Source organism: Mustela lutreola, chromosome 9, assembly GCF_030435805.1.
Source record: "Mustela lutreola isolate mMusLut2 chromosome 9, mMusLut2.pri, whole genome shotgun sequence".
In the NCBI taxonomy this organism is placed as follows: Eukaryota; Metazoa; Chordata; class Mammalia; order Carnivora; family Mustelidae; genus Mustela; species Mustela lutreola.
The window spans coordinates 108,430,781-108,454,886 of NC_081298.1; the positions used below are offsets into that span (position 1 = coordinate 108,430,781).

At 41.4% G+C, this 24,106-nt stretch overlaps 1 protein-coding gene across 2 annotated transcripts in view; it reads right to left on the reverse strand.

Moving 5' to 3' along the window:
* The window catches only part of LOC131840428 (interleukin-36 gamma-like), a 56,540-nt gene extending 45,251 nt beyond the window's left edge, over window positions 1-11,289 (reverse strand). For both annotated transcript variants that reach the window (XM_059188360.1, XM_059188361.1), the window contains exon 1: window positions 11,139-11,289. The gene's annotated coding sequence lies outside the window, so the exon portion shown is untranslated. The remainder of the gene's footprint in view (window positions 1-11,138) is intronic.
* Window positions 11,290-24,106: the final 12,817 nt, after the last annotated feature.

The following is a 24,106-nucleotide window of genomic DNA, read 5'->3' on the forward strand; positions in this document are numbered from 1 at the left end:
GAGGGTCCATATCTAGACTCTCTACTCTGTTCCATGGGTCTATGTGTCTTTTTAGGCCAGTACCATGCTGTCTTGGTGATCACAGCTTTGTAGTAAAGCTTGAAATCAGGTAACGTGATGCCCCCAGTTTTGTTTTTGTTTTTCAACATTTCCTTAGCGATTCAGGGCCTCTTCTGATTCCATATAAATTTTAGGATTATTTGCTCCAGCTCTTTGAAAAATATCAGTGGAATTTTGATCGGAATGGCATTAGAAGTATAGATTGCTCTAGGCAGTAGAGAAATTTTAACAATGTTTATTCTTCCAATCCAAGAGCATGGAATGGTCTTCCATCTTTTTGTGTCTTCTTCAATTTCTTTCATGAGTGTTCTGTAGTTCCTCGAGTACAGATCCTTTACCTCTTTGGTTAGGCTTATTTCCAGGTATCTTATGGTTCTTGGTGCTATAGTAAATGGAATCGATTCTCTAATTTCCCTTTCTGTATTTTCATTGTTAGTGTATAAGAAAGCCACTGATTTCTGTACATTGACTTTGTATCCTGCCATGTTGCTGAATTGCTGTATGAGTTCTAGTAGTTTGGGAGTGGAGTCTTTTGGGTTTTCCATATAAAGAATCATGTCATCTGCGAAGAGAGAGTGTTTGACTTCCTCATTGCCAATTTGGATACCTTTTATTTCTCTTTGTTGTCTGATTGCTTCTGTACAGCAAAGGAAACAGTCAACAAAACAAAGAGGCAACCCACAGAATGGGAGAAGATATTTGCAAATGACAGTACAGACAAAAGGTTGATATCCAGGATCTATAATGAACTCCTCAACTCAACACACACAAAACAGACAATCATATCAAAAAATGGGCAGAAGATATGAACAGACACTTCTCCAATGAAGACATACAAATGGCTATCAGACACATGAAAAAATGTTCATCATCACTAGCCATCAGGGAGATTCAAATTAAAACCACATTGAGATACCACCTTACACCAGTTAGAATGGTCAAAATTAGCAAGACAGGAAACAACATGTGTTGGAGGGGATGTGGAGAAAGGGGAAGCCTCTTACACTGTTGGTGGGAATGCAAGTTGGTGCAGCCACTTTGGAAAACAGTGTGGAGATTCCTCAAGAAATTAAAAATAGAGCTTCCCTACAACCCTGCAATTGCACTACTGGGTATTTACCCCAAAGATACAGATGTAGTGAAAAGAAGGGCCATCTGTACCCCCAATGTTCATAGCAGCAATGGCCATGGCCGCCAAACTGTGGAAAGCAAGATGCCCTTCAATGGACAAATGAGGAAGATGTAGTCCATATACACTATGGAGTATTACGCCTTCATCAGAAAGGATGAATACCCAACTCTTGTGGCAACATGGACGGGACTAGAAGAGATTTTGCAGAGTGAAATAAGTCAAGCAGAGAGAGTCAATTATCATATAGCTTCACTTATTTTGGAGCATAACAAATAACATGGAGGACAAGGGGAGATGGAGAGAAGGGATTTGAGGGAAATTGGAAGAGGAGGTGAACCATGAAAGACTATATGGACTCTGATAAACAATCTTAGGGTTTTGAAGGGGCGGGGGGTGGGAGGTTGGGGGAACCAGGTGATGGGTATTAGGGAGGGCACGTATTGCATGGACCACTGGGTGTGGTGCAAAAACAATGAATACTGTTACGCTGAAAAGAAATAAAAAATTTAAAAAAAAAATGCACAACGTGGGGTGCCTGGGTGGCTCAGTGGGTTAAGCCTCTGCCTTCAGCTCAAGTCATGATTCCAGGGTCCTGAGATCAAGCCCCCCATTGGGCCCTCTGCTCAGGGGGATCCTGCTTCTCTCTATCTGCCTGCCTCTCTGCCTGCCTCTCTGCCTACTTGTGATCACTCTCTGTCAAATAAATAAATTAAAATCTTTAAAAAGAAAGAAGGAAAGAAAGAAATAGAGAAAGAAAGAAAGAAAGAAAGAAAGAAAGAAAGAAAGAAAGAAAGAAAGAAAGAAAGAAAGAAATGCACTACATAGGTCTAGAATACCTTGTAGTACCGGAAAGTAAAAAAACAGGGGAGGGGCGCCTGGGTGGCTCAGTGGGTTAAGCCGCTGCCTTCGGCTCAGGTCGTGATCTCAGGGTCCTGGGATCGAGTCCCGAATCGGGCTCTCTGCTCGGCGGGGAGCCTGCTTCCCTCCCTCTCTCTCTCTGCCTGCCTCTCCATCTACTTGTGATTTCTCTCTGTCAAATAAATAAATAAAATCTTTAAAAAAAAAAAAAAAAACACAGGGGAGAGGGGCGCCTGGATGGCTCAGTCATTAAGCGTCTGCCTTCAGCTCAAGTCATGATCCCAGGGTCCTGGGGATCTAGCCCCGCATCTGGCTCCATGCTCCACGGGAAGCCTGCTTCTCCCTCTCCACTCCCCCTGCTTGTATTCCCTCTCTTGCTGTCTCTCTCTCTCTCTGTCAAATATATAAAATCTTAAAACAAACAAACAAACTAAGTGTGGGCTGACCCATATTGTCTCCCTTCCAAAGAGCACAGTGTAAATAGGAGGGGGAGGAGAGGTAATATAACATGTAATATAACAGTGAAGAAATCTGACAGACACTTCCCCAGTCAGCTGATCAAGGCTAGCACCAACATTGATAAGTCATATTGATAACATGTAATTTTGATATGATGTCATGAGACTGGTAATTTACATCAATGGTCTTCCTCCCAAAAGCCTGTAACTCTAGTTTAATCATAAGCTTAAGTTAAGCATCTGTCTTACTTCAGATTTTATTAGTTTTATTTAAATTAATTTAAATTTTATTTATTTTTTTAAAAAACTAATAAAATCTGAACAGGTCTTGATCCTGGGTCCCAGGATCCAGCTCCACATGGGGCTCCCCCTCAGTGGGGAGTTCGCATTTCCCTCTGCCCTCACCCTGCTCTCATGCTCTCTCTCTCACTTTCTCTCAAATAAATAAATAAAATCTTTAAAATAATAATAATGGGAAAAATGATGATATATTAATATTATTAGTTCATTCATCATGATAAATGTGTCCTAACAACGTAAGAGGTCAACAACAGAGGAAATTAGGTGTGGGGTGTATGGGTATTCTCTGTATTATCTTCACAGGTTTTCTATAAACCTAAAAATAATCTAAAATAAAATAGATATTAATTTTTTAAACATTTAAATTTTTTATTAAAGTCCATATGTCTTTTTATACTTTGTGGTTTTGGATCATGTGGCACGTATTCATTTTTTAAGATAGCAACAATAAATGCAAATTCTCATGCTCTTATATCCTGAGCTTCTTGTTTAGCAGGCCCACGGTTAAGCCCAGAAATAGGCTTTTTCACAAAGTTTCCCCATGGGATTCTGGTACAGGCGGTTCAGATCATATTTGAAGAATTACCACCTCTTCCTGATATGTTTTATTTAAAAGTCCAATAAAATGTATGACACAGCTGAGAGCTTGGGGTGATTGAGACCTAGCAATCCACACTAATAGTGTTTGGTCTAGCCTCAAATACAGATAATGATCAGCATCCTACCACAATAAAGAGAAAAAAGGAACATAAGCCTGAACATGGAGAACAACAGCATCAAAGAGGAATCCAATACTTAAACAAACAAAAACAAACAAACAAACAAAAAGTAGTTGCTTTTTCAGCACTGCTAACCCATTCATTCACACAGTTATTCATTTCATTTTAAACCTTATTTGCACAAGGTACAGTGCTAAGTGCTGGAAATAAAAATGATGAACAAGGGGTGCCGGGGTGGCTCAGTCATTAAGCATCACCTTCGGCTCAGGTCATGATCCTAGGGTTCTGAGATCCACTCTGTGTAGGAGTGGGAAGCCTAGCTGGTGGGAAGCCTATTCTACCTCTCCCACTCCATCCTGCTTATGCTCCCTCTCTTGCTGTCTGTCTGTCTGTCTCTCTCTCTCTCTGTCAGATAAATAAAATCTTAAAAAAAAAAAATGGTGAGCAAATGCAGACACCATCCCTACTGTTGAGGGAACTGTAGCCTCCTGGGATATACGGATGTCAACCCAAGTTCCACCTAAGCAAATGTCAAACAACTCCCAGCACAGGCACTGTGAAGGAGAAGGGGCCAGCTTATCACAGGGACTTTAGTCAAGGGGAGAGGGAAGGCTTCTCTGAGCAAGTGACTTTTGAACTGAGATCTAAAAAGGACATAGGGTTTAACTAGCCCAAGAGGGGAGGTAGTAACTCTTTGGGGTCAGACTATTTCTGTTATTAAAGTTAGAATAAGCAAAAGCAGAGCAAGGCCAGAACAATGAGGACTCCATGAGAACTGCCGCATCTCACTATCTGGCAGGTTGACACATCTCTCAGATACCTCATCTGTGTGCCTTTAATCTTCACGCCTTACTTCCTCATCCAAGGAAAAGGATCAACGTCCCAGAAATGGAGAGCTTATGGTACCAACCTTTGTTCCTCCCCTACTCCACCCACTCCATCCTCTGTTATCCATAAAGCCAGCTCTCTGACAAAAATTAATAAATTATTCATGAAGATCTATTTATAAGAAAAGACTTTGTGTACACCCAGGGCATTCTACTGCTCAGAATTCAGCAAAAAATGGAAGGTTTCTTTTTCCTTCCCTCATCTACCCATGAGTTGTGCTCACCTTGAGATCCACCAAGGTAAGAGTGGGGAGGGGGGTCATGTGCTCTTCTTAATATTTCAAAGTGTCAGGAAAAAAGAAATACATTTAGCCACATGTAGGCCTTCCAAGTGAACCCAGAGATCAGATCTCTTTGCTTTTAGATGGAACTACCTCAACTCTATACTGTGATCTAACGTTCTTGTACTAAGCAGAAGTCACGATTGACCATTGCGTGGGGATTTTTGTTTGTTTGTTTGTTTGTTTTTAATTTAATTTTTATTTATTTTTTAAATTTCTTTTCAGTGTTCCAGAATTCATTGTTGATGCACCACACCCAGTGCTCCATGCAATATGTGCCCTCTATAATACCCACCACCAGGCTTACCCAATCTCCCACCCCCCACCCCTCCAAAACCCTCAGATTGTTTTTCAGAGTCCACAGTCTGTCATGGTTCATCTCCCCCTCCAATTTCCCCCAAATCCCTTCTCTCCATCTCCCCTTGTCCTCCGTGTTATTTCTTATGCTCCACAAATAAGCAAAACCCTATGATAATTGACTATCTCTGTTTGACTTATTTCACTCAGCATAATCTCTTCCAGTCCTGTCCCTGTTGATACAAAAGTTGAGTATTCTTCCTTTCTGATGGAGGCATAATACTCCATAGTGTATATGAACCACATCTTCCTTATCCATTTGTCCATTGAAGGGCATCTTGGTTCTTTCCACAGTTTGGCGACCGTGGCCATTACTGCTATGAACATTGGGGAACAGATGGCCCTTCTGTTCACTACATCTGTATCTTTGGGGTAAATACCCAGTAGTGCAATTGCAAGGTCATAGGGAAGCTCTATTTTTAATTTCTTGAGGAATCTCCACACTGTTTTCCAAAGTAGCTGCACCAACTTGCATTCCCACCAACAGTGTAAGAGGGTTCCTCTTTCTCCACATCCGCTCCAAAACACATTGTTTACTGTCTTATTAATTTTGGCCATTCTAACATTGCATGACTTTAACACACAGTTTAAACCATAAATTAATTCTTGCTTAGGAGTGCAGTTTGTTTATAAAAATCTGTCAAAGTATACTGTGGAGTTGGAGGGACAAAAGCACAATTCAATAAGTTTCAGTTACTGCAAAGCCTGGGAACATTGATACAGCAGGAAGAACTGGTTTTTGAAAGATGCTGGCTCCATCCGCTTGGGCTCTGTGAACTCACTCACCTCAGCTTTTCCGACCCACCTGCTCCTGTAGTAAAGTAAGATCATGTCAGCTTCTCTGGACGGTTGTTAGAATCAGTTATAGCACACAGCACGGGGCCTGAGCAAGGGTAGATAGTTCATAGGTGGAGTTCTGATGAAAAAGATGATGATGATGATGGTGATGACGATGATAGTGATGAAGACGATGACGATGGTGGGAATGATAATAGGACGAGGATGATGGGGATGGTAACAGTAATGATGATAATAATGGGATGGCAATAATGATAACTTCCCATCTACAGAGATTCTGGATCAATTGGTTTGGGATGAGGGTCAGGCAACAGTATTAATGGAAAGCTCCCCAGATGGCTAATACAGCCAGGATGGACAGCCCCTGTCCTAAACCAGCAGTCCTTAAACTTTTTAATCTCAGGACTTCTTTATACTCTTAAATATTATTAGGACCCCAGAGAAGTTTGCTTCAAAACAAAATTTTAAAATATAAAAACATACATACAAATCTTTCATTAGCCATTAGAGCAATGACATCATCATCTATCATATAGCTTCTGTAACACTCCCCTGGAAACACATTAAAAGATGAGAAGAAAAAAGGTAAATGATGCCTTGTATTGTTATAGAAACAGCTCTGACTTCATTGACCTTCTGATACTGCCTTAGACTAAACTTTGTACACCTAGCTATTGCCCTCTGCACCCCCAACATTGTGTGCGCGTGCACACGCGCACGCACACACACACACTATCAGCTTCCATCCCTGGCATCTCCACCACACCTAGAAGAGGAATCACACCCACTGACTCTCAGTCAATACAGGAAATTCATATTCTACATAGTCTGATCAATGGAGCATTAGAAAAAGGCTGGGATGAAGCTTTACTCAGCTCTGGCTGCTTAAAACAAATGATGAAAGATTTGCAAAGTAAATGTACAGTGTAAACAAAACTGTGAGTTCTGCATAAGCAAATAAACTGTTTTTATGTACTCTCAGACTCTATGGAAACAGACTAGACACAGCACATACTTGCTTCACCAATCACACATTACCTTCCTGACTGGCAATAACAAACCAGGCCCAGTCAGCTGACCCAGATGAGTAGCAGAGGTTGCAAACTGGCCACCCTGGGAAAGATTAGAGTCACGACAAGTTCATCTGGCCCACAAGGTGTTATTTTAAAATACTGATTGATTCCCAATATTAAAAGCCAAGAGAGTTCACATTTTAAAAAAAAAAATCTGGATTTGGGCTTTTATTTTATTTTTTATTTAAATTTGGCATTACTAAGGCTTTGTTCCCACAGAGGGTTGGAGCAGATGGTAAATGCACCTTCAGATAGTGGTTGGGTTTCTTTCTTACTGCAATCCACTTCTTTCAATTCTATCACCTGCCATGCCCACCAGGTACAGTATTTGGTGTTATATATTCTTGGAACTAATACAGCAGCCTTTGTTTTGAAATTTCATGGATCTTGAAGACCTCTCCTTTTGTATAAGCTATTTTAATAAGGTGAGACTCGCTCTATTTACACACAGGTCAGGATTACTACAATCTCTACCATCCAGAAGCTCCTCTGAGATCTGACGGGCATGAAGAAGGCCTCTGAAAAGCCAGGAGAATGGGCATTAAGTCCATTGCAACCTTCACCAGGTAAAGGCATCACACTTAACCAATTTACTTCTATTTCACACAAAATTCTTTAAGCTTCCTCCAATCAGATTTTCTAGTGCAAAGATGAAAATAATTAGGAGAAAAAAATGTTCAGGTTGTGAACATAAGAAGGAATCTTTTCCCCTCCAGTCCTACTCTTCCGAAAAAAAAGCACAGTCCAAGGAATTTTTTCATCAAAATTAATGGTGGATATAGGAGGAAATACTCTTCCCAACTATAATGCTACAATAATTAAGACAGCATGATACTGGTAGAGGAATAGACACATAGATAAGTAGAACAGAATAAAGAACTCCGGGGAGCCTGGGTGGCTCAGTTGGTTAAAGCCTCTGCCTTCAGCTCAGGTCATGATCTCAGGGTCCTGGGATCGAGCCCCGCATCGGGCTCTCTGCTCAGTGGGGAGCCTGCTTCCTCCTCTCTCTCTGCCTGCCTCTCTGCCTACTTGTGATCTGTCTGTCAAATAAATAAATAAAATCTTTAGAAAAAAGAAAGAATAAAGAACTCAGAAATAGACCCACACAAATTTGTCTAATTAATTTTTGACAAATTAGTAAAGTAACTCAATGGAAGAAATATACAGAACACTCATGAAAGAAATTGAAGAAGACACAAAAAGATGGAAGACCATTCCATGCTCTTGGATTGGAAGAATAAACATTGTTAAAATGTCTATACTGCCTAGAGCAATCTATACTTTTAATGCCATTCCGATCAAAACTCCACTGGTATTCTTCAAAGAGCTGGAGCAAATAATCCTAAAATTTGTATGGAATCAGAAGAGACCCCGAATCGCTAAGGAAATGTTGAAAAACAAAAACAAAACTGGGGGCATCACGTTACCCAATTTTAAGCTTTATTACAAAGCTGTGATCACCAAGACAGCATGGTACTGGCCTAAAAACAGACACATAGGGGCGCCTGGGTGGCTCAGTGGGTTAATCCTCTGCCTTCGGCTCAGGTCATGATCTCAGGGTCCTGGGATCCAGCCCCACATCAGGCTCTCTGCTCGGCAGGGGGCCTGCTTCCTCCTCTCTGCCTGCTCTCTGCCTGTGTCTTTGCCTACTTCTGATCTCTGTCTGCCAAATAAATAAATAAAATCTTAAAAAAAAAAAAAAAAACAGACACATAGACCAATGGAACAGAGTAGAGAGCCCAGATATGGACCCTCAACTCTATGGTCAATTAATCTTCAACAAAACAGGAAAAAATATACAGTGGAAAAAAGATAGTCTTTTCAATAAATGGTGCTGGGAAAATTGGGCAGCTATATGTAGAAGAATGAAACTCGACCATTCTCTTACACCGTACACAAAGATAAACTCAAAGTGGATAAAAGACCTCAACGTGAGACAGGAATCCATCAGAATCCTAGAGGAGAACATAGGCAGTAATCTCTTCGATATCAGCCACAGCAACTTCTTTCAAGATATGTCTCCAAAAGCAAAGGAAACAAAAGCGAAAATAAACTTTTGGGACTTTATCAAAATCAAAAGCTTCTGCACAGCAAAGGGAACAGTCAAAAAAACAAAGAGGCAACCCACAGAATGGGAGAAGATATTTGCAAATGACAGTACAGACAAAAGGTTGATATCCAGGATCTATAATGAACTCCTCAACTCAACACACACAAAACAGACAATCATATCAAAAAATGGGCAGAAGATATGAACAGACACTTCTCCAATGAAGACATACAAATGCCTATCAGACTCATAAAAAAATGTTCATCATCACTAGCCCTCAGGGAGATTCAAATTAAAACCACATTGAGATATCACCTTACACCAGTTAGAATGGCCAAAATTAGCAAGACAGGAAACAACATGTGTGGGAGGGGATGTGGAGAAAGGGGGACCCTCTTACACTGTTGATGGGAATGCAAGTTGGTGCAGCCTCTTTAGAGAGCAATGTGGAGATTCCTCAAGAAATTAAAAATAGAACTTCCCTATGACCCTGCAATTGCACTCCTGGGTATTTACCCCAAAGATACAGATGCTGTGAAAAGAAGGGCCATCTGTACCCCAATGTTCATAGCAGCAATGGCCACGATCGCCAAACTATGGAAAGAGCCAAGATGCCCTTCAACGGACGAATGGATAAGGAAAATGTGGTCCATATACACTATGGAGTATTATGCCTCCATCAGAAAGGATGAATACCCAACTTTTGTAGCAACATGGACGGGACTGGAAGAGATTATGCTGAGTGAAATAAGTCAAGCAGAAAGAGTCAATTATCATATGGTTTCACTTATTTGTGGAGCATAACAAATATCATGGAGGACAAGGGGTGTTAGAGAGGAGAAGGGAGTTGGGGTAAATTGGAAGGGGAGATAAATCATGAGAGACTATGGACTCTGAAAAACAACCTGAGGGGTTTGAAGTGGCGGGGGGGTGGGAGGTTGGAGTACCAGGTGGTGGGTATTATAGAGGGCACGGATTGCATGGAGCACTGGGTGTGGTGAAAAAATAATGAATACTGTTATGCTGAAAATAAATAAATTTAAAAATATATATATATATATACCCTTTTCTTTTTTTTTTTAGGTTATTTATTTATTTATTTGACAGTCAGAGATCACAAGCAGGCAGAGAGGCAGGCAGAGAGAGGGGGGAAGCAGGCTCCCCGCTGAGCAAAGAGCTCACTGCAGGCCTCCATCCAAGGACCCTGAGATCATGACCTGAGCCGAAGGCAGAGGCTTAACCCACTGAGCCACCCAGGCGCTCCTAAATATACCCTTTTCAATAAATGGTGCTAGACAACTATGTATCTACAGGCAAAAAATTAATCCCAACCTAAACTTCAACGATATATAAAAATTAATTCAACAATGGGCATCATATAAGACTGATAAATCACAGATCTGTACCCCTGAAACAAATAATACATTATATGTTAATTAAAAATACTTAATGGCAAACATTCTGAGAAAATTTGATGTTGGTCTCTTACAGGTTTGTCGTGATAATTGTATATGATATGAAATTAAATACACAGTATTCAGTTACATAAAAAAAATACTTTAATGTAAAAAAATTAACTCAAAGTGGATCATGGACTTAAACAGAAAAAATGAAACTATAAAACTTCCAGAAAAAAAAAAAAAATGGAGAAATCTTTGGTACCTAGGACTACACAAAGAGTTCTTAGACTTGACACCAAAAACATGATTCATAAAAGGGAAAATTAAAAGTTTAGAATCATCAAAATTTAAATGCTCAGTAAATGATTGTGTTAAAAGGATAAAAAAACAAATTACAGACTGGGAGAAGATATTTGCAAATCACATATCTGACAAAGAACTTGTATCCAGAATATACAAAGAACTCTCAAAGCTCAACATTTAAAAAACAAACCATGCAATTAGAAAATGGGCAAAAGGGGATGCCTGGGTGCCTTAGTCAGTTACTGTTGGATTCTTGATCTGAGTTCAGGTCTTGATCTCAGGGTCATGAGTTCAAGCCCAACATTTGGCTCCACACTGGGCATGGAGACTACTAAAGAAGGAAGGGAGGAAGGAAGGAAGCAAGGAAGGAAGGAAGGAGAGGAAAAAAGAGAGGAAGGAATGAAGAAAAAGGGGCAAAAGACATGGACAGACATTTCACCATAGATAATAAGCAAGAGGCACCTGGTTGTCTCAGTCATTAGGTGTCTGCCTTCAGCTCAGGTCTTGATCCCAGGGTCCTGGAATTGAGCCCCACATCGGGCTCCCTGCTCAGTGGAGAGCCTCCTTCTCCCTCTCCTCTCGCTGCTCCCCCTGCGTGTGCTCTCTTTCCTCTCGCTGTCTCTCTCTGTCAAATATATAAATAGATAAAATCTTTTTTTAAAAGAGATAATAAGCAAATGACAAGTAAACACATGAAAATATATTCAACATCATTAGCCATTAGAAAAATGCACATTAAAGCCCCACTGAGATATCACTCCATACCTATCACAATGGCAAGAATGAAAAAATAATGATAACATCAAATTCTAGCAAAGATGTAGAGAAAATGGATCACGCATACATTGTGACAGAAATATAAAATGGCACAGCCACTCTGAAAAATTGTTTGATGAGTCCTTTTAAAACTAAAAATGAACCTATCATTTGACCCAGCAATTGCACTCTTGGCATATATCCCAGAAAAATGAAGATTTAAGTTCATACGAAAACCCATACACTGATGTTTTATGTTTGCTTTATTCATAATAGCCCCAAACTGGAAACTATCCACATGTCCAAGAGGTAACTGGTTAAACAAACTGGAGTACATCCAGACCAGGGAATACTACTCAGCAATAAAAAGGAAAGAACTATTGATAAACCCAACAACTTTAAGGAACCTCAAGAAAATTATGCTGAGTGAAGAAAAGCCAATTTCAAAAGAGTACTTACTTCATGGTTCCATTTATATAACATCCATTAAATAGCATAATTATAGAGATGGAGAACAGATGCAAAGTAGCCAGGGGTGAGGGATGAGGGGAACAAGGTGGGTGTGTCCATGAAGAGGGAGATGTGTGGGGTGGCACAGCTCAACAGCTCGATTGCGATGCTTATGTGGAGCTACCAAGGCAACAAAATTACATGGAGCTGCAGATACACAAACGAGTGTGTGTGTAACTGGGGCAATCTAATAAACTCTGGGGATTGTACCAAGGGCAGTTTCCGGGTTTTGTCATTGCACTGTAAGAATGCAAGATGGTAACACTGGGAGAAGCCACCTGAAGGGCACTCAGAACCTCCCTGTATATTCCTTTGCACCTTCCTTCCAATCTGCAATTATTTCTAAATAAAATGTTTTCTTACAAGGCTACGTCATTTAATTTTAGAAGACCCCTTTTACTCCTGGAACTCATATTTCTCTATAATGATCAAGATACAGCACCAGCGGTCCCTGGCCTCCAGGAGCTCACGGTTCCTACTGATGTGTTCAGTTACCCTGGCCAAGCCACTTCCTTTCTCTGGCCCTCAATTTCCCATCTTCAAAATGAAAACTGAATGACTATTAAAAACTCAAGCAGTCTTGAGATGAAGGGCCTCAGATGGCCTAAAGAGGGTGCCATATAATACAAATGTGGGCTTTTTACTCAGTCAACCATAGGAGACAGAGGGCAAAAACCAGGGCATGACAAATAAGGAGACATGTACACGAGGACCATTAGACATCTGCTCTGGGCCCTGGGGCCTGACTGGGTGTCACCTGCTGGCAGAGTATGAAGACAATGGGGGATTCTAGAAAACATGTGAGTGGAGCTACAGGGGGGGAGAAATGAGAAAGATGTGGGAACAGTGCCAGTCCCCAAATGATTCAGCCACATGTCTGTGTGGGTATGAAAGACTCAGCCTGTGAGCCAGACTGCACCCTGGCCTCTCCAGTCCCCACCAGGTGGCAGGATTTGGTCATGGTCTTCCTGCCTAAGCCGGTGCCCAGACACTAGCATACGAAAGGCATTTCATCCAGTCTTGTGGCTTCAAATACCATCTCTTAGCCAATGACGTCCATGTTTACAATCTTAGCTCTCACCTCTCCCATGGAATAGAGACTTGTCTAACTGCCAATCTCACATTGATATTTGGCATCTTGAACTGCAAATGGCCAAAACCAAACTCTTGCCTCCCTGTCATCCAAACCTGCTTCCTTCCCAATCTCCTCCCTCAGGAATCAGCACCCCTGACCTGCCATTCCTCTACAGCCTATAAACGAGTCCTGGTGATTCCACCTTCCAGGATATATCCCAACTCTGTCCACTTCCCTCTGATGCCACTACTACTGCCCAACCCCAAGGGTGGGGCTCTTCTTTCCTCCTCTGGACCTGAGTCCCTGTTTTACCCCTGCCCCAATAAGATGATCCTTTTACAATGTACATTAGGTCCTGTCACTCCCCAGCTTAAAACCCTCCAATGTTTTCCTGTCTCACTTAAAATAAAATCCAAACTCTTCACCTCCCTCACCCTCTGTGCTGCACTGGCCTCCTTCGGTTCTTCCAATATGGTGGGGCTTTGGTACTCACTGTTGCCTGTGCCCAAAGCGGAGGCTCCTTCCCAGATGTTCTAGTGCTGGGCTCCTTCTCATGGGCACCCTGAAGAGACCTTCCCTAACCAACCTCTCTCAGGTTACATACCGGCTGTCCTCCCCAACATGTTTCATTTTCATCATAAAGTATATCACTATCTGAACATTTACTTAATTTATTATTCATAATTGGTCCCTTGCCTGTCCACCGTGGGAACATAACCTATATATGAACATGGATCTCATCCACCTCGTCACTCCAGTGGCTATAACATATCCTGTTACACAGCTGAGGTTCAGTAATATTTGTTAAGTGAATGACTTACTAGAGGCCCACTGTGCAGCCCTGGCTGTGTAAGTGTGTTTGTCCTGGTTTCCTGGTTTCCTGACATACAGCAGTTCTCCCACTGTGACCACAGGTCTGCCTTGATTTATTGGACTGAACCCTAACACCCAGCTCTCTGTTGTTTATCATTCAGGAGGCAGCTTACATGTGGTTTTCGAGGAATGCTGTCCTCAATATGCCCCTACAGGGTCCCTCCCTGAAGACAGAGAGAATATGCTCAGCACCAACCCCTGGGCGAAGTTGCTAATCAGATGTTGATACTGCACTGTGGTGCCCTTGACCAGAGAGTGGGCTAATATCCCTTGGCTATGCCCATGTCCACTCACTCCCTTCACAGGCAGAATGGGCCCCCTTGTCATTGTGGAGTACTCTGAGGAAGGCCATTGTTCCTAAGACAGATTCTGACCATACTCTCCCTCAAGACAGAAGATCCAGCCATCCTCCTTTCTTCTTTCTGTTTCCTCCCCAGGTAGTAAATATACCTGGTCAGAGCCTTCTGGAAAGAAGCCCAGCAGTGCATCACACATTTTCCATAACAACTTTCTCTGTGTGGTTAACTTGTATTATTTAACACGCTTAACCATCCAGATTCTGAGGGGAGGAAACTTGAATGAGGCCCTTCTTTAGCCTTGGGCCAATCCATGGACCCTCCCAACACAGATACCACAAGAGCCCTATATCGAGTGCCACTGGATGCTTGTCCAATTGTTTACAGAAGTAGTCCTCTGTTCTCTGTCAAACACACATACAGATTCCTTTATAGGGAACACAACAGGGAAGGAGAGATATGGAGTAAGATACACCACCAAATCTTACCCCCAAAACTTCATTAAATAAGGTGCACAGCACATGGTAGGTACTCAACATATCCACTGAATGATTGAGTTCAAGTAGAAAGGACAACATAACCTAAGATCCTAGGGGTAGGAAGATGTCAGTCTTAGCTGGAGAGACCAGAATTGGGCTGCATGGTTGAGAAAGTCCCACCCAGCACCTTAGTGACAAAGAAAGTCACCCCACGAAATCTAGAGGTTTCTAGAGGTTGCTATTTCACCATGCCCTTCTGAAGTCTGACCCTTCCTCCTCCACTTGCTAGTATGAAAAGTTTTTTCTCCTCCCGGGCCTGTGTGTGAGAATCCCTGCAGCAAACAGTAAGCAGGAGTTTTACTGTCACCTCTACCCAACAGTACAGGTGTGTGGACAGTCTGAGGACACCTGAAGTTGGCTTATCTGCTAACTCACTCTTCGGTTTGGGAAACCTAACCACATCTCTGGCCTTTTTCCAAGCATTAGCTTCCTCATTTCCTTCATCCCTAATGAGTTACAGCACCTCTTCTCAGTAATTTGCCCCAAGGCCCAAATCCAGTGTTAATAAAAATTATTCTTTTGGGGGCACCGGGGTGGCTCAGCTGGTTGACTGTCCAGCTCTTGATTTTGGCTCAGGTCATGATCATAAGGTCATGGGATGGAGCCTCACATGGGGCTCCATGCTCAGCACTGGGTCTGCTTCTCCTTTTTCCTCTGCTCCTCCCCCTGCTCTCACTTTCTCTCAAATAAATAAATAAATAAAATCTTTAAAAAATCACTCTTTTGTAAATTTTCAATCTTATTTTTAAGTTCTTATTTTTCAATTCTTTTTAGTAAGAGCACCTAAGTGAAGATTATTTTCATCTAAGAAAGGTTAAAACTCAAAGATATGACTATGGCCTGAAGATTCCTGTTAAAATGGCTAGAAGAAAAAAGTAATATGACAGTCTAGAAATACATTTAGCAGTGGTTGCTTTTGAAGACAGGATTAGGATGATTTCCTTCCATTTTTCCATACTTTCCAATTCTCTGAAAAAACCTTATATTATTAAAATAATATATATTCATATATATTATGTATTATTTATATATTATTTATATATATTATTAAAATAATATATATTCATATATATTATGTGTTATTTATATATTATTTATATAATATATATTGGATAACATATATTATCTAAATATATAATATTTGGACCAAATCTAAATACTTAAAAAGACTAACACTCACAAACATGGAAACCAGGGCAGAAAAGAAACCACTAAAAGGCCAGAAATGATACTTAATGTGAGAAGAAAATGGGGATTTGAGGGGATGGAAATATTTTTCCTCTATGCTATATTTCCAAAGTTTCTCAACTCGCCTTATTGCTTTTAAGAATAAAGTATCAAATAAACACTATACTTATGAGAAACCATATTCATGAAGATGGGGAGATGGTCTTCAAGTTATCTTGCCAGATGGTCCACTTCCATGAATTCATGTTAACAGCATATGGTGTAATAAGACGAGCAAAGCACACAATTGTTGCAAAATTAGGGAAAACCACTTCACATCATCCCTTGGCTTCCCAGGCCAGTGTCATAACCGAAAATACATGTCATGGTTGATTGCGTATCACAAATTAGAATGACGTGGCAAGAAAAGACAAACAAAAACCCTCTGACTAACTAATGGGAGCCAACACGGATGGCCTGGCTAGCTCCACATGCCGGTCTACAAAATCAAGGAAGAAGCAGCTTCCGTGATCACAACAGGAAGCATCTTATGGCCTTAATGAACAACATTTGAATTATGCTCCCCCATTTGCATGCCATTTTCCTGCTCATTATCTTATCTGACCAGTCCTAGGAGGTGACAAGACAGATATTACTGTAGCTGAAAAAAGACTTGTATACAAGATAGATAAAGAATAAAAAAGAAATATAGAACTCTTTTGTAATGATTTTAAGACCCAATTACATTGGAGGCTGGGAGGTTCACACACATATCCACCAAGCAATTCTCTGCAACACAAGCTGAGTGTCCTATAATTCAATTCAATTCTCACACATCTCCCTGGCGATAGTGTCAGAAGCCACCAGTTAAGGGCTAAGTACCACAAGACTGCTCCCCACTTGAGATGCCTGTCACATATAGTAGGTCCCCAAGTTACCCACAACTTCTGTCTGACTTGGTTATAAATCAGGGATTCCCATGACACATTCTTGGGTTTTATTAATTTGCAAGAATGGCTCACAGAACTCAGGGAAACACTTACTTACGTTTATTAATTTATTAAAGGGTATGATAAAAGATACAGATGAACAGCCAGATGGAGAGATTGATAGGGTGAGGTCTTGGAAGGTCCTGAGTGCGAGAGCTTCTGTCTCCATGGAATTGGGATGCATCACCCTCCCAGTACAGACATGTTCACCCATCTGGAAGCTCTCTGAACCCTGCACCATTGTGCTTTTATAGAGGCTTCCTCACATAGGCATGATCAGCTATTATCTTCATTTCTAGCCCCTCTCCCCTCTCTCATAACAAGTCTTTCTAGTAACCAGTCCTCATTAGGAGGCCCTCAGAGTAGCCTAATTAGAACAAAAGATGCTCCTACTGCTTTTATAACTTTTAAAGGGTTTTAGGAGCTCTGTACCAGGAATCAGGGGCAGAAACCAATGTAAATATTTTCTATTATCTCATATTTTCTGACACAAGGAGACAAACCACCAAATTTTCTAAATGGGCAAAAGAGTTGAACAGAATCTTCACCAAAAAGATATGGGAATAGTCAATAAGCACATGAAAAGATGCTCAACATTGTTAATCATCAGGAAAAACAAAAAATAGAACCATAATGCAATGTCTCTCTATATTCACTTAGGTGTCTATGATAAATAGAACAAAAGTGTTTGCAAAGATATGAAACAATAGGAACTCTCACACATTGCTGGAGGGAATACAAAACCATAGAGCTGTTACTAAGAACTCTTTGGTAGTTATTACAAAACTAAACATATACTTACCATAAGACCCAGCAATTCTGATCCTAGCTACAACCGAGAGAAATGAAAACTTCAGTCCGCAAGAAGACTTGTACATGAATGTTCATAATAGCTCTACTCATAATTGTTAAAAGCTGGAAACAGATCAAATGTCCATCAACAGTTGAGTGAAGAGCAAATTATAGTACAACTATAAAACAAAAATCTATTCAGTAATAGAAAGGAATTAACTATTGATCCAAAAAAAGCCACATTTCAGAAATAAGTTGAGCTAAAGAAGCCAGACACAAAAGACAACACAGTATATGATCTCGTTTATATGAAATGATAGAAGAGACCAACTGAAACTCAGTGGCAGAAAGTAGCTGAGTGGCTGCTGGGGGGATGGGGTGGGAGGGTTGACTGCAAAGGGGAATAAGGGAACTTTAGGGGGTGTTGGACACATTCTATTACTTGACTAAGGTAGTAGTTTCACAAGGTTTTTGTTTGTCAAAACTCACCAAGCCGTACATTTAAAAATGGCTGTTTTGTTGTACATAAACTATACCTCAATAAAGTCAATCTTTTTGGAAAAATAATACAGCTACGTGTGACCTCATTTAGGCCAGTAAATAAATAAACAGTGTATATGTACTATGTATACATGCAAAGGGAAGGATTTAACCTTACAAGTATGCCAATCAGCTAATACATGGTTATCCAGGCATCAGGGAGTTCATCTGGGAATGAGGAGGTATAAAAGGGGACTCGAAGATTCTCTTCTGCAAATTCTGTGTTTTGTTTGAATTTTGTGAGGAAAAAAATAAAACCAACTTAGAAGGAGGAGGAGGTGAGGTTGGAACTTAAGTGATTTGTACAAGGAACACCAGAGGCAGATGGGATTCAAGTCTAAACTTTCTAATTGCATGTGTGGGAATAACCCAAATCCCCAGAGGGGGCTCCAAAGAAAGATGTTCTCCATCATCTGTTGTTCGTTCTAACAATATGCAAAACCATGTCCAAGTGCCACTTAGAAAACTCCCGAACATGAAAAACATTGCCAAAGTTTAGTGAGAACACTTTAATGCAGTGGTTTCTGATTTCGATTATTAAATAAATATTTCTATCATTTTTCCCCATTAACTTCTTCTCAGAATGTGGAGTCTTTCAGCCTTCTCACCACCAGCTGTCGATTTGGCAGGGACAGTGTTCACAGATTCATCTGTCTTAATATTCTCCATGAAGGTCTGAGCTGAGGCAGCCATTCAACTTTCCTAGCCCCACCAGAAATGGTTCTTTGAGCATTCTAGAACGCTACAGCCTAGACTTAAAAAAAAATCCTACACCTTACCGCAAAAATATGAATCATAGCAAATTTTATATCAACTATATTTTAATGCCCATAGATGGGGAACACCTAAAAATGTATTTTCAGTTTTAGAATATTGTCTGGCACCTATAAGCACTATTTATAATGGCAGTAAATTGACATAAAGCTGAAACACACAAATGACAATTTTCTCTTAAAATACTTGTGGGGTGTGTGTGTGTGTGTGTGTGTGTGTGTGTGTGTCTGTCTGTCCCATTTCTTTACAGAGTTTTAGCTTATCTTTACTAAGATCTGTAATACCCTGGACAAGTGAACTCACGGAGGTGCTTCCTGGGTGGCACATAGAATGTGGGCACATGGCCACTAGGTGGCGAGAGAGAGTCCCCTGCCGGGTTGGGGGTGTTGGCGGGGGAGTGAACCCCAGTTCTGCCCATGAGTGGGGTGAACCAGAGCTTTCCAGTAAACGTAGGTTCTGCTCATTAAAGTCTCAGAACATGCCTATTTAGTGATGAGAAGGCCATACTTCAGAAGAAAACTTTTATGGCCAATCCACTTTTTTAAGTATTTTTACTAACATATAATGTATTATTTGCCCCAGGGGTACAGGTCTGTGAATCATCAGGCTTACACATTTCACAGCACTCACCAAAGCACATACCCTCCCCAAGTTCCATAACCCAACCATCCTCTCCCCAGCAACCCTCATGGCCAATTCATTTTTTTTTTTTTTAAGATTTTATTATTTATTTGTCAGAGAGAGAGAGCGAGAGCGAGCACAGGCAGACAGAGTGGAAGGCAGAGTCAGAGGGAGAGGGAGAAGCAGGCTCCCTGCGGAGCAAGGAGCCCGATGTGGGACTCGATCCCAGGACGCTGGGATCATGACCTGAGCCGAAGGCAGCTGCTTAACCAATTGAGCCACCCAGGCGTCCCTGGCCAATTCATTTTTAAAGACGTTCCCAACTTAAGGTTCTGAAGGCAGACACTTTCCAGCAAAGTAGTCATTTACCAGCACCAGGGACCTGGCACTGCTCTGCTTGCACGTCCACTTTTCCTAAAGCAGACTAGAACAAAGACAACATCTAGCTCACCTTTTAATCACTATCTCAATAGGAAGGATTTGTCTCTGTCACTGCTTTCTTTCATTTATCTTTCTCTAGGGAGAAATTGCTGATACAATAGCAATTAGCCCAAATCTGGGAATGGGGACAAGGAAAGCCTTGGTGGCAGGGTTAAACTAAGAATGAAACTGAGGATTGTCTCTACATGCATCTGCTTATTTTCTTTTGCCCTTCCTCAATCGCTCTCTACAAACCCTCTCCACACCCTAGCCTCACAAACTGCCCCAGAAAAAACTGGTTTGTGGACTTAAGGAAAGGCAGGTGACAGTGTCAGAATGATGGCTACCTCAAGGATTTCCAAGGGCAACTCTTATTCCATATGAGATCTGCCTTACCCTCAAACTATACCCTTCAAAGCCCCAAACCTATGTGCAAGAGCCAGACAAACCTGCCCACTAAGCTAAAATAGGCTGCCCAGGTGTGGAGAGAAGAGGTTCTGGGAGGAAAAGGGGCCAGGAGAGCCGGTCCTCCAACCCTCTCCTTCTCCAAGCAGAGCCCTATAATGGGTGGATGACAAAAAACCAGATCCATTTCAACATCTAAGGGAGTCCAAGGAAGCTGCAAGCCTTCCAGAAACTACAAATAACAAAAACAGTAGCAAGAAAGGTCTGGACAGAAGCAGAGACACATGCAGCTTCCTGTGGCCCCAGGAAAGTTTGGGAAAACTTCCAGAAGCTGCCCTTATTCCGTATCTCAGCAGTGAGAGAGGCCTGTGGGCCTGAAAGCTGGTGGTTGGGAACAAGAAGGACACAAAGTATCCTGTGATGGGAATCAAGGGGAACAAGGTCAATGAACAGAGGTCAGACAGGGTCAGTCAGAGCTCAGCAGTTCCCAAGAACCACCACAGACCTGTTGCCACACCCCACCAACAGGTCTATGTTGCAAAGACCCCTCCACATCTTAGGTGCCCTCATAGGAGAAAGGGAGGAGGGGCAGAACTCTGCCCTGGCTGAGTTTACACTAAAATGACTGCAAAATTGTTGAACTGCCTAAAAGAAACAAAAACCAAGGGCTTCAATCAGAGATGAAAGGGAATTATAGAAAAATGAGGGAAGGTCCACTTGTGCTCTCTGGAATAAGTGGCCTATCCAAGAGATGACCAGCATCTGAGTTCTGGCCACAGGGACACAGGCTGACTTCTGTTTCTGGACCTTGAACAAAGGGCAGGGAAATCAGTTTCAGGGCATGGGCTGCAGAACTTACAAAGAAGGAAGTGAGCCCCAGAAGCTTGATGAAATAACATTTTCTAAGTTGACATCTCTGTGAAGCAGACAGTGGGATCCCCATTTTGCAAATGAGGAAACAGGCTGAGAGCCGTAGAATGACCTCCCCACAGTTGCTTGGCTAGTGGGGGTAATTGAGTTCAAACAGGAACCCGTCAGTTCTACACCTCTACATGTCTTTTCATCACATCTTCACAATATGTGAAATGTTTGACTTTCTGAAATCAAAAAATAATAATAGTAATAATTTAGGCATAACAACCATGATCTCACCATACTTCTTGCTGATATTTTCAATGTCCCATGCCAGAGTAAATCTCAACTCCGTAAGAGGTAGCCATGACATTGACACTCAACAACCATCCTTCCTGGGATATTTTTCCTTTTCCCTATTTGTACACCTGCACTATCCAATACAGCAGTCACTTGCTACATGTGGCTATTGAGTACCTGAAATGCAAAGTATAATACACACACCAAACCTCAAAGATGCAGTGCAAAATAAAGAATTATATCTCATGGATAATTTTTACATTGATTATGTGTTCAAATGATAATATTTGGGATGTACTGTGTTAAAAATGTATCAAAATTGCAGGGTCATAGGGACGCTCTATTTTTAATTTCTTGAGGAATCTCCACACTGTTCTCCAAAGTGGCTGAACCAACTTGCATTCCCACCAACAGTGTAAGAGGGTTCCCCTTTCTCCACATCCCCTCCAACACATATTGTTTCCCATCTTGCTAATTCTGGCCATTCTAAGTGGTGTAAGGTGGTATCTCAATGTGGTTTTAATTTGAATCTCCCTGATGGCTAGTGATGATGAACATTTTTTCATGTGTCTGGTAGCCATTTGATGTTTTCATTGGAGAAGTGTCTGTTCGTCTCTTCTGCCCATTTTTTGATATGATTGTCTGTTTTGTGTGTGTTGAGTTTGAGGAGTTCATTATAGATCCTGGATATCAACCTTCTGTCAGTACTGTCATTTGCAAATATCTTCTCCCTTTCTGTGGGTTGCCTCTTTGTTTTGTTGACTATTTCCTTTGTTGTGCAGAAGCTTTTGATTGAGAACAGTGTGGCGATTCCTCAAGAAATTAAAAATAGAGCTTCCCTATGACCCTGCCATTGCCCTACTGGGTATTTACCCCAAAGATACAAATGTAGTGAAAAGAAGGGCCATCTGTACCCCCAATGTTTATAGCAGCAATGGCCATGGTCGCCAAACTGTGGAAAGAACCAAGATGCCCTTCAACGGACGAATGGATAAGGAAGATGTAGTCCATAAACATTAGGGAGTATTATGCCTCCATCAGAAAGGATGAATACCCAACTTTTGTAGCAACATGGACAGGACTGGAAGAGATTATGCTGAGTGAAATAAGTCAAGCAGAGAGAGTCAATTATCATATGGCTTCACTTATTTGTAGAGCATAACAAATAGCATGGAGGACAAGGGGAGTTAGAGAGAAGGGAGTTGAGGGAAATTGGAAGGGGAGGTGAACCATGAGAGACTATGGACTCTGAAAAACAATCTGAGGGTTTTGAAGGGGCGGGGGTGGGAGGTTGGGGGAACCAGGTGGTGGGTATTAGAGAGGGCACAGACTGCATGGAGCACTGGGTGTGGTGCAAAAATAATGAATACTGTTATGCTGAAAATAAATTTAAAAAAAACTATAATAAGAAAAAAATGTATCAAAATTAATTTTACCTATTTCTTTTTACTTTTTTAATATGGACACTACAAACTTTTGAATTACATGTCTGGCTAATTGCAGCTTACAATTAAATTTCTATCAGACCATGCCACTCTACAAAATTAACTTGATGTCTATTTTTATGTGAGCCTTCATTGATTATTTCCCAAGGTCAGTGATTCAACAGAAAGACAAAAGGTGGGGTGCCTGGGTGGCTCAGTGGGTTAAGCCTCTGCCTTCAGCTCAAGTCATGATCTCAGGGTCCTGGGATCGAGTGCCGCATCGGGCTCTCTGCTCGGTGGGGAGCCTACTTCCTCATCCCTCTTTCTCTGCCTGCCTCTCTGCCTACTTGTGATCTCTCTCTGTCAAATAAATTTTTTTTAAAAAAAGACAAAAGGTATTTTTTCTGAGCAGGGCTCAATCTCATGACCTGAGCTGAAATTCGAGAGCTGCCACTCAACCAACTGAGCCACCCAGCTGACTCCTTAAAACTGTATTTAAAATCCACTTGCAAAGGCAGTCAATGTATGTGGAGAAATGTGACATGCAATAAAGCTATCAAAAAGTACAAAATTGTGGCTACAGAAGGGAACTCTACCTGGTTTGGGAAAGCACAGTAATCTGTTTTGGATGCCTCGGTTTCGCTATGTGTAAAAGAGGGAGAAGGTTGTGGCAATAACATTTGGAGGCCCTAGGCATGGGCCCAGAGGTAGGCATGGAGGAGGTCTACAGGGTTATACTGCCTGATCCACTGTAGACCCAGTGGAGGGCCCATCACTGGGCCCTGATGGGGACTGAGTCCACGATGTGGTGGTCACTTTAACTTGGGTTTCTCCCATTGCTTTTCTTTCCTTTTCATTTTCTGCAAGGACAGTCTCCAGCCCTTGGGCCCCCAGTGTGCAATCTACTGGCATGTCCTCTTGTCACATAGAAGATGTTCAATCCATGGTCACTACTATTGTCTCATTCTCTTCAGAAGCAACAGTTCAGAGAGATGCTCACTGTGTATGGTATACCATACTGGAGAGAGCTGTGTGTTAGTTACAGGCTAAGTGAAAGGACTCGTTGGAATAGAGTAGAATATTTATAACATTTTAAG